The 16508-nt window shown below is 31.0% G+C and overlaps 1 protein-coding gene across 2 annotated transcripts in view; it reads left to right on the top strand.

The window, feature by feature from the left end:
- The first annotated feature begins 5826 nt into the window (after positions 1–5826).
- Positions 5827–16508, top strand: part of LOC123006509 (atrial natriuretic peptide-converting enzyme) — a 31527-nt gene continuing 20845 nt past the window's right edge. The window contains exon 1 of one of the 2 annotated variants that reach the window (XM_044401039.1): positions 5827–5885. The gene's annotated coding sequence lies outside the window, so the exon portion shown is untranslated. The remainder of the gene's footprint in view (positions 5886–16508) is intronic. The other variant, XM_044401040.1, reaches the window with a different exon arrangement.

The following is a 16508-nucleotide window of genomic DNA, read 5'->3' as shown; positions in this document are numbered from 1 at the left end:
TTCGGTAAAACCGTGACAAAAAATTTCGCATAGGTTTTACGAGGAGATATAAATTTATTGACGTTGATCGAGCAATTGCTATACACGTTCAACAAGTTATTTAAAACTTTTCAATTTCTATTCAAATTATACACAAAATTTAAAGACGCAGGTAATGATGTGATTAGGGAACAAATCGCACAATAAATAATTTCCTTGAAAGCCATTTGAGAAAAAACACGTTTGTTGTAACGTCGTTTCACGAGATTTAAACTGATGTCTTGGGCCAAGAACCTAAACTGAATGAATAAAAACAGGGAAATTCATTGTTACTCCAGTGTGGGGAATTTTATTTAATTGAAGCTTCAAATGAGACTTGGTAAGAGCTAAATCAGTCTAACAGATATCTCGACGACTCTATAGCAAAAACAATGAAACACTTTCTGAATTAATATTCGCCTGATAATCTGGTCATGTGAGATTCTCTCGGCCTCGTTATTGTCTGTATTTTTTGTTTACCGCTCGCTCTTCCTACAATTGTCTCATGTGCGGTTGGATAAATTTATTATTAAAAACATTGCTCAAAGAGTTCAAAATTTAGATTATTAAATTTTAGGACCGGTATACAAAGGAAAAAATGAAATACCATGTATACCGATTTTAGATGTAATTTTTACTTTCCTTATCCTATAAGTGTGTGTGTCTGTCTGTAAACAGCATATCTCGATAACGATAATAAGAGCTAGAAACTTGAAATTTGGTATGTGAGTTACTTGTAGGAAGGGGACGCAGTACGAAACAATTGGTAAAAATCGGTCGCACCGTTCAGCCGCAAAGACCAAAAGTCGGCCGTAAAACAGTTCCAAAATTATACGGTTGAAGATACAATAAATTCATGGGGATACAAATTATATAGAATCATGAAATATACCTTATTAAACAGTAAAATGTGATAAAACAATAATAATAATGGGTACAGAACTAAAAAAAAACTGCACTCCAGACTCGAACCCGCGACAACTATGATCTACTTCCCGTGTAATCCGGCAGTTGGCACTAACGCAATTTTTTTTTCAAATAAGTAGGATAAGGAAAGTCGTGTGATGTTCACACCAGATTTTTATTGTTTAGTCTGGATTATAAAAAACAGATGTAACAGAAATAACTACATTAATTGTAACCACTTGTAAAACTCACTAAATACATTTTTTTTTCATATGCTATTTTGAAAATGTTGGGCTTATGGTGAATTTCAGAAAAACTTTTCGAATTGTATATTTCGACGTATTGTTGTTAAGCGATGTATAGCGTCTTTGAGATCACGGATTAGATAAAAAAATAAACAATTTGGGAGTTATTTGAAATTTACAATACACAAATTAGTACGTTTTGTATTACTTTTTCCGCTTTTTCCTGTTACATAGAGCGTACAAGCCAGGCAGTAATCGTTTAATAACAAATAACTAATATTTATTATTTATTTAGTTATTTACCAGTGCTAACAAATATGTTTAACCGAAGTAAACAATAGCTTTGGTATAATACGCAATGGAATTACTACATTCAAGTATTGTAAAAGTATCGGAAAAGCGTGGCACATTTTGGGATACGTTACTACCTGACCAAATTTCACCGGAAATTAAATTATTTGACAGTTCTTGTGATATCCAGATTTAATTAAAAGAGAATAACTGTGTTGTATCTTGGTATTATGATTCAGTCATTCGTATGTGGTTATATTATCGCGATTATTAATTGCCCTAATGAGATTACCGGAGATAACCCACTTCTTGTTTGCATCGGAAGTAAACAAGTCTATGTCAACATGATATTTAATAATAATAACATTAATAACAATACTTTATTTATTTTAAACAGGTGTTTAATTACCCAATTACAGAAAATAAAGTAATGTAAACTTAACATAAACTTAATAAGCGTGCTGCATCTAATAACAACAAAGAATAATAGAAATAATAAGAAAATATTAATCGATGTGACTACATATTTATTGACAAGCCATTTGTTTTTTGTTTTACCCATCGAGTTGAGTAACTTTTTTGACCGAAAACAAAGTGAACAAAGCCCTATTGACGTCCATTCTTTTTCAATTAGATTCCCTCCAATTACATGGGTTGCGAACTTGAATCGTCGAATTCCATTCCGTTAACGGTTCGTGTATTTGAATTTTGCATGGAGAGAGCGACAACTGTTTGTCCATAATTCATTTGAGAGGTGAATAGGGGAGATTTGGAGCAACCGTGAATCCTTTGTTTTGGATTTCCTATCGAAGTCCTTAACTTCCTCATGTGTTGTAATCACTAAGCGTCCGGTTAAAAGCATCGGTCGCACACTCACTAATAGCAAATTTATTTATATGTCACTATTACACAAAGCACTTTTCACCAAATGTCAAACCCAATTTTCTTCGAAAACGAAATTAATAATAAATATACCAAAACACGCATTTTTGTGAATTAGACAAAACACTTTAATTACCCTTCAAATGGAGAGTTCTGATCGAATTATTAATACAATAAAAATGTGTGACCAGGGTCGAACTAGGATAAAAATGAGTTTCAGAGTTCAATAAGTAAAAACTACGACATATTTTTTTATTGGTCTTTGTTTTTAATACATCAAAGTTCAAACAAAAAATCTCAATTTAACTGAATTCTGAACAAAATGTTTTGCTTCATTCTTCTTCTAGTATTTTAAGTATTAATAATCGGAAAGTCGTTTTTGCGGGTTGGTACAGAGTTTTGTTATCGTTTGTGTTTTTGATAAATAAAGTTTTAAATATGTAGTTAGAAGTAATAAAATTATTCAATATTTTATTTAAATGATTATAACTTTATATAGGGTGCGCCAAAACTCGTGCCCTAGAAAAAATTGCCATGTAAGGTAAGATATTAAATTCTATCTATAAAAATTTCGAAGTTATGAGGGTTTAAATTTTAATATTTGACTATTTATTTCTGTTAGAAAAATAATTTTCCAAGTTTTTTCGCTACAGGCTACTAGAAGAGGAAACAAGGAAGTTGTCTCCTAAATTGTAACTTTGTTTAATGTTATTTGTGGCTTTATTGGCAAAATTTTTGTACCTTTACTAAATAATTATAAAAAAAACATACCTATACAAGGTCATCAGTATCATTAAAAAAAGGTCAAATCTCAAAAAATAAATGTTAAAACTTTTTGACAAAGTTTTTTAAACATTTTTTCCATGTTTTTGGTATATTACACACCCTGTATAACCATTGATTTTTTAAAATGTGAGCTTCAAAGAACTATACAGATTTTGACTAAAATACAAAAAAAAAATACAAAGAAATGTAAAATAGATCATGATTGAAATAATAAGATGTTGTTGTTAATTATATTTTGGGTTATTAGCATGGTGTTGCATTTTTAATGTCGCTGAGCATAAAAAAATATAATTATTTAAATATGTATTAAGTAATACTATGTTATAATATAATAATAATATGTATTAAGGGCCAGTTTAAAGAACATTTAATTGCCATCAAATTTTTATACGTAATTAATTTGTTGTTATAATTAATACCTATCTGTAAATTAGCCTTAAAATTATTATAATTATATTTTATTGCAAATATCGTGTTGACTAATGTTACTAGAAATGAAATTAGAACTGATAATTACAGACTTGCAATTTATTAATTGTCTAGGTAATTGTATAATGTTTTATTTTCCATTTTTGAAAATGCACACATACTCTAAGTTTTACGTTTATTTTGGTAATAACTGATGATATATAGAGTTTATAGCTTTTACAGTGTCGCTCAGTATATTTTTGTTATCCATTCTTGTAATAATAATTTTCAACTGAAATAAAATAAAATATGTTTTACACGCCTTTTGTGCTAAATTCAGTGTGAGTGCAAGCACATTTGCACCGTCATCATGTTCAATGGTGAAAATTCTGCGAATATGACATGAACATAACAATGTGGCGTGTTGGATTGTGGGGGGTGAGTCGGAGTAATAATTTTGTTGAAAATTTAAAATACTGTTTTGAAAGCAAGTCTCCTAAATAAACAAAAAGTGGGATTTTATGTTATAGCTATTACTTTTATCGTGAGAAATTTGTTCCTTCAAGATTCCGTAAAATCCGAAAATTTACATTTAACACACCCGCTTTAAAGAAACATGGAAAAGCGGAACGATAGAAAATTGTAGGAATGTTTGTTGTCAAATAAACCATGAAAAACACGTTGCTGACATCTATTGGTCTTTATTTTATCTTTTATTTTTTTATTAAAATGAAATTAAACAATTTCCAGATTTTAATACAGTTTTGACATGTATATGAAATATGTGATTGTAAATTTTGGACGAGTTTATATTCGAACGTTGCTAACAGTGAGTAAATCAACGATATTAACATGTCAATAATTAATAATTGCCTTTGTTGGAAAGCAACGCTTTGAGTGAATATTAAATTTTCTTTAATTTTTCTTTTAATTTTTTCTTAAATTTTTGTGTAAATAATTCAGTACAGATGGGCGAGATGATGATTTAAGATAGGAGGAAATCGTTTAAAATTTCGTTTGCGGTAACATTAAAATTAATAACGAAGATTACCTAAAATGAAAACAACACATAAACATAAATGCTTAGCGGGTCACATTAAAGCGATTAGAAGCATTTTCTCTGGCCTTATTTTCTAAGTAATTACGGCGCTTTTCGGCCGAGCTTTAAAAACGGTTGAGCTTCACCGAAAAAAAGAATACATATTACCATCATAAATCGTTACATTTAATTATATTACCTTAATGGATCTAAAAGTAGACATAATTGTTATGCGTGAAACTGTGACCGCGAATCTATTTGACGGTCAAGGTTATTGATAAAATTAACACATTCAGGGGCTGATTAAGTTTGAGCTTGGCTTGAGTTTGATCGGGGTGCAGTGCCGATGCATATTAAAGTGAGATTCTCAAGATCGATAATTCTAGAAGGATCTTTTAAGTAGTAAGTTAGGAAGGTTTATATATGGGAATTGAATTTGACATTAACGTGGAGCTCTGTTAGATTCATATCCTCAATTAGCTGTAATCCGTTTAGGGGTGCAAAATTTTTCAGGAAATTTAGATGGAAAATGTCACCATGTAAATTTAATACAGAGATGTCGTGCGGCGTGATGATAATATAATGTTTCTTTTCAGATGCAATAAATCTTGAACAAGGCGCAACTCTAAAAACTTTCTCCGAGATGAAATGTGTTTGATTTTGCGAAATATAAATTTTATTCATTGTCACGTAAATCAGCAATTTCATAATTATTCATACTGAATTTGTGTGGAATATAATTAGCAGGTTCGCTTTACTAATAAAATTATTGCTTTGATAGCCTCAAAGCAGGTGACCCGACTCAAGTTATAAGCTATTTAATTCCTCTTTTGATTTCCAAAGGGGTAAATCATGTTTTTAGTGGCGCTGTGTTTACCAACAGATCGAACCATCTACCAGGTCGTATGTATAATTCAGTTATTCAGTTATTTATTCATCGAAATGAAAAACTGCGATCGAGGGCCGGTTTTAATTGACAATATCGATAAATTGATTGACAGTGCGTAGTGTTGAAGTTTGGGACGCCTCCAAGGAGTTGATTATTTAAGTCTGGATAATCTAGACGTTTCATGCATGTAAACATGAAAGACATTTATCCAACAAAATGCATTGACATCACTTTAGATGCAAATGCGATCAACGTCAAGGGCACAACTGAAGCACCCCTCCTGCATATCGCATCCCCACTCTCCCTCTTCGTTCCTCGTAGTCTCGTAGCCTTCAGCTGTGTACGTAGCTTTCAACGTTCCAGTTTCAGCAGGGAAAAGCACGGTGCGCTCTAGTGCAAAGGCGCTGATACATGGACTTATGTGAGTACGTCAATAGAGTAGTAAATTATCTGTTTGTACTAAATAATTTAGCTAGTTGCAAATTCCCTTCTCTCTATTGACTACAAATCGAAAGTAAAAAGAACCAAAACTCTTTCAGATTCTTCAGAGATAATACAGAGAAATTGACAAACGCGTCTTTGATCGTAATCACATTCCATCCATCTCTTGTATTTTTCCTCGCAATCATTTTAGTTGAGTTTAGATAATGGGGTGCCCGAGACGGGTAGCAAATTAGCGACGTGCCGAGATTTTCGATACGCACTAATGGAATACTATAGTAGTAGAATTCCACGTGCACGTCTGCATTCCTGCATGTAGACGCCTACAACAGAGCGTCGCACGCTCTTTGCGTGGGTGTAGGGGTGGTCTTTCGGCGCCGTCGGATTCAGATGCTCAGTTTGCAGGCTGAAGTTCTTCTGTTCGTGCTTGTCTATCTCTGGGTTGTCAGTGACAAAGCGGACTATTTATTTTGTGTCTTCTTATTTTACAAAATATCTATTTTACCTTGCAAACTCTCGTCATGTTCTTAGATAAATTCAAATGTACGGTGTGAGTAAACTTTCTTACTTAAACCAACTCACATTTTTGCGATTTGAGAACACTAGACGAGAAAATCTTACATCAAACACAAAAACCCAAAATAGTCTTCCTTATTTCCACAAATTAGCAAATTATCCACGCGACACCCGCCTATTTACAAGTCGTTGTTTCTATTTAATTTTCATCTTCTTGCTGAATTTACATAGTCCACATTTGGGGGAGCTTCTCAAAAGTACTAATAATTATTATCGCATACAAAATATTTTCATTACAACACTTCGTTTGATAATTTATTCTTAAAAAGATAATATCAATTACCACAACACCGAATTAGAGGAAAAGCATATTTATTTGATTTCATATTACATTTTCTTAGCATGTCGCGATATTCCCGTCACGTAGAATTTATCGATGAAATGTCACATCAAATTTTCTATACTTCGCTTACTTTGTTTTTTGCCCTGGAAAAACCATTCTACATCCTTTTTGACATTTAAGAAAGTTTTATCATCGGACCACATCAACCCCAGACTTATTGTAACTGTTGCATTGTGGTTAGAGTAAAATTTTCTTTTAGGCTGTTCTAGTTCTATCACATTTAGAAAGTTGTTTAAATATAAACCTGGACTTCTTGTGAAAATTAGGCTTTATTTTTTTTTGACCAAAATTATGTAAGTTTCAGGTCTTTTATCTGATGGTTGGCAGATGACGTTTAAAAGTTGTATCTTATAAATGAGATCTTATAAGAAAGTTTAATATATCCGGGATGTCAATACGTTTTTCATTTATTAAAACCTTCAGTTACAGAAATTTTTAGGAAGTTGCACAAGATTGATCGAAAGCGCTCTTCCATCAATTCTTATATTACTGATCTCAATTTATTTAAAGCCAGTTGAAAGATTTTTCCAAATTGCTCAAGCTTTTATACGCTTATTAATAGCTTTTTAAAAAAATTAATTATAAGACGATAAGTAATTGATGGAATGAAAAATTGATTTAATATAATAATCAGTTTTGACAAATATCAGTTAAAGTGTTTAAGACGCTTAAAAATATATTATGTATCTTTGAAATTTCTAATGTGTGTGACATACGAGAATTGATCTTAAGCCGTAAAAGACCTCGAGAAGCCGATAATCTGGGCATGAAATTTTATAACCCAGAGACTGGTCCAGTAAGAAAGGAAGTTTATGTTTTAAATAAGGCTTTGAGTTTTATGTGCTTAATTTGTGGAATTACATTTAATTCTCCTCTTTATTAAATCAAATGTTTCAACAATAGACACACTGTTACTAAATTCAAAGTTATTGAGTTCCTCTTGATATTGTATTCAAATCAAGAACATTCGTCGTTATTCATATTCGTCATTATCCTTCCACTTACTTCAGTTTTGGGACTCAGAACTTGATACCTAAGGAATATTATAACTGGATTACAAAGTTTTATCGACACGTTTAACCACAGCTTGGAAATAAGTATCTAAAATAACAATATAAAATTTGTTTTTGTTGAAAGAAATTTTAAAATGCGAAGAGGGCGATTAATATTAATTTTACTTTTTGAATGTATAATGTTTGTTTTAACTTAGCAGTGAAAACTTAATGTAGTAGTCGACGAAGTTTCTTTCGAGTTTTAAATTTATTGGTGTAACAATTTAAATGTCAATATTCAAACAAGAATGTTTGATATGAGTTGATCAAGGACGTATCTTGGAGCTTAGAACAAATAGAAAGTTTTTATTTCAACAACAAAGGATTAGTCTACAAAACAAAGTTTTAACGAATTGAATTTTAGGTTTATTAAAATCAATAATGAACATCAAAATACAAAAGTAAACACAAAGTTTTACCAATTGTTGGATATCAGGAAAATTAAAATTTTGAAAATAACAAAATAAAAACCGCAGTGCGTTACTACAACGAGATGTTTGACAATATCATAATCTTGCTCTCATAATGTCATTTATAGGTAAAAGCAATTACGTAAAATTAAAATTTTGTATAATGGAATTTGGAAGCTAACAGACAATACATTTAATGAAATGAGGAATTGTTGCCTTTTACAATCCAGAAGCCGAACTTTATTTTCAATATTTTTAAGAATGTGATTGTCAAAATTCAAATACAGAAAAGTGTCTGAAAATGAAGCTGTTGTGCTAGAAATTTCTGTACTTTTCTTTTTGGATTAACATGTCATAGGCTTGTCACCATTTGGCGTAAAGTTAAGGATTTAAAAAGGTTTTTTGTCGTAAATCGCTGTGCTGGAACGGCAGATATAAGCCTATTACGGATGAATTACAGAAAGTTTAAAAAAAGCTATTATATTTTCTTTTGAAAACAGAAATGATCAACAATCTGTTTTGAGTAAATAATAATGTTCCAAATAATTATAATAAATGAAAGTTTTTGTTGTAACTACGAATGTTAATAGTGCTTTGAAGTGTCTCTCAATTTGTGGAGACAAGAAATTTCCTTTACACGAGCATTGGTGTAAATGATAATTGATGAGATATTTAAGAGGGAATGTACGTTAAATGGTTTCGTAAAGACTCATTAGTAACGGTACGGAAAATGTAGCATTTCATAGATTGTTTTGTGAGTGGAAAATTTTGTTGAGGTGATTATTATATTTGCTGATTGAAAATTGGAGACGCAATCAGTTATTGATTAGTCGAAACATTTGTGCACTAATGGGTATAAAAAGGAAATCTCAAAGATGTTCTGAATTTTTTCCTCGACATAAAACGTAAAAATCATGTCCTCAAAGCACAACGTAAACCTTTTTGAGTAGGTTTAACATTACAGCAAGTGCATTTCCTTTTAGGTCCAAGTTGTTTACCCAATGTGATAGTCTAGAATTTTAAAGAATAAGAAAGTGGAGATTTTAAAAACCACTTGGAGAAGTTGTTAGAGGTTTAGTAAGTCACGTATTTCAGTTAAATGTTGTCATGAATGCGAAATAATATTTAGTGCTTTTGCCCGGTAAAATATCCATTAGCGCGAGCTCAGACATTCCGGGCAGCAGTTTGGTCCAGCCAATCTCCGGTGGTGCCTGGGACTGCTCTAGCATAATGAAATCAAAACAAACCGATCACTTCGCCCCTTGTATGCTGTTCGGTAAAGATATTAATTGTGGACCTAACACTGCCAACTTTCTTTGACACATCAGGTGAATAATGATTTTGCTGAAATCTCGATCAACAGACAAAACTTCCACAAATCCGGCCAAATTATTCTCAACTCTGGCAAAATCATTACCAAGAAACATGTAAATCTCAAAAATTAATTACTGATTGAATTTGAAAACTTTCAAAATGTCAAAGTTGGTAGCTGGTTTGCTTTGAGATAACCCTTTAGAAATATCTAATGGAAGAGGATCAAAAGATCTAGTTGGATTTGCTGGCTTTTCTGTGTGTCCTTGTCAGCTAATCTACATTATGTTTGGAAAGCTAAGATAGGAAACGCAAATTATTGAGAACTTTACCGTATTAAACTGTTAAAAAATAGTTTTTGAACAGAAAGAGAAAATTAGCCGTTAATTTTTCTTGCTTTTGAAAAAACATTTGCAAATCTAGCACTTTGTTTCATTAAAAGCGAAACAATATAATTTTTTGCGACAGTGATCGATTCCGATTCCGCTTTTATAAAATTCAAGACACGTGTATGGAACAACCCAATATTTTTGTTGGCTCGACGAAACCGAATATATTATAACTCAATACCTTTTGCAAGCAGCTCGCCGTTCTGCTTAAATCATTTATACAACTCGGACCTTTATTATCTTAATGTTGGCACATTCCGGAATTTGAAGACCGCGTACTCTGTTCGTGATTTCACTACAGACTAAAATTTTAACAAATCTCATTTGATTTCAACCTTAATCTACAGACGCTGTGGTCCTTATTTTATTCTCGGTTTTCTTTTGTAAATTGCACATAGCTGCACCACTCGGACAATTACCACAACAAACCCTTTTAATCTTGTAGCATGTTTTTCTTATTTTTGTAAATTTGTGTCGACACGAAAATTTCTTCCCAAAATTATATAAACTATTTTTTAACATATGTAATACGCTTATCGTTCTTTAATTTCTGCATTCATCCGTACTATCTTCTGGATTAGAAAGAACCATGGTCATTGCTTCTTTCACTCAACCGACACAACAGACTCGTTCACACATCATTGAACGTAACACAAAACTGATATTAGATTTTACCTGCGCTACACACTCTATAAACATTGATAATATTTATAGTTAAAAATTATATCGAGTTTTTCTACTCGAATTAATCCTACAAATGCGTTAGCCGGGCAAATTTGTTTGTTAACTACATAGTGCTATGTTATTGTTAAAATTGAGTTGAATTGTCTTAGCTTGTGTCGTAATTTTTTGATAACAATTTATTATCCGCGGATATTTCTTTATTTTCTTAAATTAGAAGAGTCAAGTAAAAAATGACTGGCACTCATATCACTAAAAAATAAATTGATGAGCTATTAATTTATAGTTTGTTTGCCAATTGGGTAAAAATTGGAAAATAATACACTCAGTGAAACAAAATGAAACAAATCCGATGAAATTAACAATTAAAAGTTTCAATGAAAATTTTAAGCTCCAATATCTTCAAATTGTTTCATAGTGAAAATTTATCGGAATCAATATCAGCGACGGCGTAAAGTTAATCGATTTAAAGTGTAATAGAAAAAGTAAAATCAAGTTTGCTGTTTCACAGTTTTTTTATGTAAATTATTTTACCTCTCTGATACACTTAACAAGGGTGTTGAGAACTATTTTAAATATTTAGAAGTCTTGTAAATAGAATCATTTGTAATTAAATGAAACGACAGTGGATTCTTTGAATAAAAGCATTTCGCTCTCAAGTTTCTTGAACTATTTGAGATTTATTTAAGTGCAGTTTACTCGTAAGCGAGCAGTGAGCCAAGCATTTTAAAAGCGTAATTTATGTCACAGGTTTTTCGAAAATTTTCAACTTACAATAACAAAATCAATTTGGTGTTCGAACACAAGTTGCTGCAACTGTATTTATTTGACTTCTTAACATAGTAATGAAAAGACAAATAGGTTTGATAAAGAATTTTTGGAAGTATTTTTTTCATAAACCAAATATTAAAAGTTTCATTTTGTGTACGAGTAATAAAGATTGCAGTCGCATAAAAAATCTTGTTTTAATTAAACGCGCTCGCTTATAATGAAACTTAAACTTACGATATAATATCAAGCAAATGTTTGAGTTTAAATCCACAATTGCACTTGCTGGTTTATTTGAATGAGATTTACCCTATAATTTGACTTGATTTAATCTAAACTGATTTCTGCTCTGTTTTTATATAACTTTTCTAAATTCATTAAACAAGCTCTCGCCGCAAAGTTGTTATTGGAACAAGTCACCAACAAATCTCTAGTGTTTTTAAATTCACAACGCATCGAAATACACAGTTATTGCTTTCTTCGAGAAAAGAAATTCATTGGCAAATCGACAGCGTGTTTTCTCGAGAAACGATTAATTGTTCATGAGGCCGGGAAAGGGTTATAATAGAAAAGAATGTCAGAGAGTAGTCTTTTTTTAATTTTTCGGCCAGAATGGTTTATAGAAAGAACGTGCGAAGCTTAAAGTAGGTGGCTCGGCGCTGTAGCTCTTGGGTTTATTTAGTTTAAGGGCCAGGCGCGTCCGCCTATCGAGCTTCTGCTTTCCACCACACACCATTAAGACCGGAATTCAATTTTCCGCATTTCCCTTGCATACGAATCACACCGATGAAAGATATTCGTCTCGACAGTTATTGTTTAATATCACGGATTGCTCTCATAATTAGTGACAAAAGTGTTTTTGAAATTCTTAAGCACATGTCGCCTCAATAGCAATGTTTTGTGTTAGTTTGGAAGACTTCTTGAGCTTTGAGCTTAGTAACAGCTGCTACTTAATGCGTTACTTGAATAACGAACAACGAATGAAAACGGAGCATATGTTTTACATTTTCGTCGGGAAATCTATTGCAATCAAAACAAAAATCAAGATTTACAACTCGGAAAATTCATTTCCAGGTTGAAAACAACTATAATTTACATAATATCAGACAGTTGACAAGTTGCCATCAAAACGTACAAAATTAAAAGTCAAAATGAAAAATTACTTTCACCCTTATCGGCACCATTATATTGCTGTCACTAAATTTACTAAAAACTATTGACGCACTTTTACTTGTAATCTACTTTAAAAAAGTAGAAGTCGTTAGACGTGGACAGCTTTATTCCACTTTCCCCTAGCGTCTGAAAATCTATCGACTGATCTTGACAGCTGACCCAGGATGCCGTTTGAAACGTTTGGTTTCTCTAGTTACGTTCGAAAACTCATTTCTTTCAGAATGATTAACTGTCGGGTTTAAAATTTAAACCTAAATGGATGAACTAAAATAAATATCTCTTTCAATCATAAATCGGAATATTTAACACAAAATATGTTTTTGATTTAAAACAATGTATTTCTATTTAACGTTGTAAATGAATCATAATAGGATTTTTTCTTTTATTTACGTAAATTATGTAGTTGTCTGAGAGGTACAATATGAGATGGATTTTCAATAATAAAATTTATTGGATTCTAGTTTTGTTTAAAATGGTGGATGCGCCGGGCTGTAATAATAAATTTGAAATTGAAATTATATTTGTAAAACCAGTTACGACATAAAAACTAGTTTTATATGAACTTATATTTTACTTTTGTAAGGTATGTCAAGTGCTGACATATTCGTTTTTTAATCTTGTAAAAATTTTCGTTAAAAAATGTGAAGAATTTGCACCTTATCCGTACGTAAAATGTTACTCTCGAAATTTATTATGCTTTAATTAAATTTTATTTTTCCTTTTGAAGCAGAAGTCTATACGGAAATATTTTGTATGTGTACGGTTTCGTGCCTCTAAATATGTCCCCGCATTTCCATTTGACTTGTTATCTAATCGATTTAAAGAAGGACGCGCAAATAGCTAAAAATACGTATTTATATTATAAAACACTTGAATTACTTAATTTTTTGAAACTTAATGAATGTGTTTCAATTTACCATAAAGCTGTTTTTATCATGTTTACGTTTTCTTTTAAAAAGCCTAATAACGCATTACAATGCTTTTCAGTAAAGGTCAGGACCTATTTCTTATACAGAAAAGTCTATCACAAAAGATTAGATTTTACTCTGCAGACTTTAGTCAACTATTTGAATTTCAGTGGCTGATTCCAATAATTTTGAAGTTTTAGAACTAACAGCTGCCATTCGGCGCACTAGTGTTGTAATTTATCCTAGAAAACAACTTCGAATAATATATCAACTGTACACCTGGGATTTACAAATTGCCAACTATTACGACAGTAAATTTAATTCAAGGTTATCATACACTTGACCGGAGAAAGTATGATATAACAAGGTCGCTGTTTGTGATATAAGGGGATATTTTTGCGTTTGTAAAGATTGCTTAAAATACACAAAATATTTTATTTAACAAATTTAATGTTTCAAGGGCTCTAATAAAGCTGTAGAAAAGTGAGCTTCTAAGCGTGCCCATTTATTTCAGGATTTTCCGTGAATATCTTTAGATTCAAACAATTGCTCTTTTATCTTTGTTTGTTGAATTTACCTGAATATTATGCTCTAATGAAAAAGAGCCGGTGCTGACAATTAGAAATTTTATTATTCTATACGCCACATGAAAGCACACTCGTTAAAGTTTTATTCATTTTTATACCGTTTTTGCTTGCTTACTAGCTTTTAATCATCAAAAAATTTAATTAACTCCCTAATTAGAGAATTTTATGAACAGAATTTTGGGTTATTCGTTTGGGTGCTTATTTTATAATTAATAATGCAAAATAATTGATTGTCTATTCAGTTTTCAGTAAAAAATGAAACGATTGTCCAATTAAGCTCAGTACATTGTGGTTTTAGCGAGACGTAAATTGATTTTTAATTAGTTAAAGTTCTCAAAGTTATTTTCCTTGATAATAGAAATTTTGTTTCACTATTTAATAAAGCTATAATCGCTTGACCCGACGAAATAACTTCATAACTTGTTCTATTTACTTGGAATATATTACATAGCTCGAATACTGATTATTAAATAATTAATTAAAATAATTAAAGTATCGTATTTAATAGTTAGATAATTTGCTTTTTAATTTGTTAATTTGCGTAAACGGGAAACCATTCATTTGCATATATTATATCAACAAATTTACATTTTGAGTGAGAAAATTAATTTACTGCCCATGTTTAATCCCCTCTCAGAATTACGTTTTAAATTTTTGGATTAAAGTTTTTCTCTGGTGTTTAAATTTGGGATAGTGAATCGTACGTTTAATAAAAATTTTAGATTCATTAAGTTATGTATAAGTATCGTATTTAAATTCTTTTCAGAAGTAAATACGAAGTCTTGAAAATTAATAAGAGAAAACCTTTTCTTTTCGAATAATTCAACTTGAAAGGTTGAAAAACCCTCAAGAAATTTAGTACGTTATTATTTTCGCTTTTTATTCGTCGACAACATTTAAAGTCTAACACAAGCAAAACAACTGCAAAGACTGATTTTAAATTGAAAATAAATAAATCACTTAAAGGTGCAAATCCTTGACACTTTTCTTCAGCTTGAACATTTTTTGCTTTTGTTGGAAATAACAAATATGTTCAATATTCTATTCCGTTTCACTATTTTTAAAGTAATACTCCTGAAAAATTTCAATGTCGCATTTTTATTATAATATAAAAGCCATTTATTACGCTATCAAGATCAATAGCCGTACAAAATTTTCTCCGTAGTATAGAAAACATTCCATTCTATTGTAAATGATCGATTTTAATATTAGCAGTATCATTTTGGTTGAAGCTGATGGAATAATATATAGGATAACTTTAACAGTTGTGTCTGATAATAGAGGTTAGAAAAAAACAAAAAAACTTAATAGTCTTTCAGCATGTCTATTGTTTCCATGACATAAAAAGTGCAAGTTAATTTTACTGTTTGCTAATTTGTCAAACATTTTGTTCCACCTAAAGTAAACTTGATAGTTTCTGACGAAAAAAAGAATACAAAAATTTGCATCTTTAAAATTTCTGTACAACTATTAAAATTACCTTGTACCTGCAGCTATTAATTTAAATTTAATTAAATTTCGCAAAAGTATTATTTCAATGAAAGCCTAATATTTTTTGCAATTAGCAAAACTAACTGACAAATCAAAGCGTCGTGATTCGATTTATGATCCATTGGGGTAGGGTGTCAGATGAAATTGCTCGACCCTTTCTCATAAATCCTTCGATCTCTCAAACTAAATTTTCAGAATTGTTTATTTAACGATTACGCATGCGCGCCTTCAAATGCATATTGCCATAAATTATGACTAAATTCCCCAGGGAAAATATCGCATTAATTTTAAAAGTAGATATAAACCGAGAAAAATTCTCTCGGTTAAAGTCTTTTGAAGTTTGACTTACATATCACTGTTCTTTTAATCATTTTTTAGAAGTAAATCCTAATGAAAAAAATTATTATTACCGATTCTCTTTTGACACTTTTTATCTCATTTTCATAAAATGCAGAGCGCGATTGCTCAAAACAAATTTATTGAAAATATTTTCTCATGGTTTTACGCCTCATGTGATTCAGCACAACATCGTGAAAACATTGAAATGAAACAAATTAAGAGTATTGATGGATGCCGGAAGGTTTATGATTCGATTTTTTCGAGCTAATAAAAGCGTAAAATAAGCTGCCAGCGTTTCTTATAAAATGATTGTGAATTCGAAAACTGGTCATCCGTAGATCATTACATGAAATTTCACAGAGATAACGTTTGATTTAAGATTAAACTTCCTCTTAGTATAATTTAATACAAATCCGGTTTCCATAGAACTAATCACTGAATTAAAATAATCAAAGCCGTTTAAAGTAATAGGGAATTTAAATTGATAATAGTGGTAAAGGTTCGGATGAATATTTTAGGAAACGTTCAATCCACTTAAGTGGACTTAACTCCTCAAACAACCCTTCAATTTCCGT

This window comes from Tribolium madens, unplaced genomic scaffold, assembly GCF_015345945.1.
Source record: "Tribolium madens isolate multiple individuals breed KSU strain unplaced genomic scaffold, Tmad_KSU_1.1 Scaffold_2;HRSCAF=44;Tcas5.2_LGX, whole genome shotgun sequence".
Classification (NCBI taxonomy): Eukaryota; Metazoa; Arthropoda; class Insecta; order Coleoptera; family Tenebrionidae; genus Tribolium; species Tribolium madens.
The sequence above is the reverse complement of the archived record's forward strand: the minus strand, read 5'-3'. Positions and strand labels throughout refer to the sequence as shown.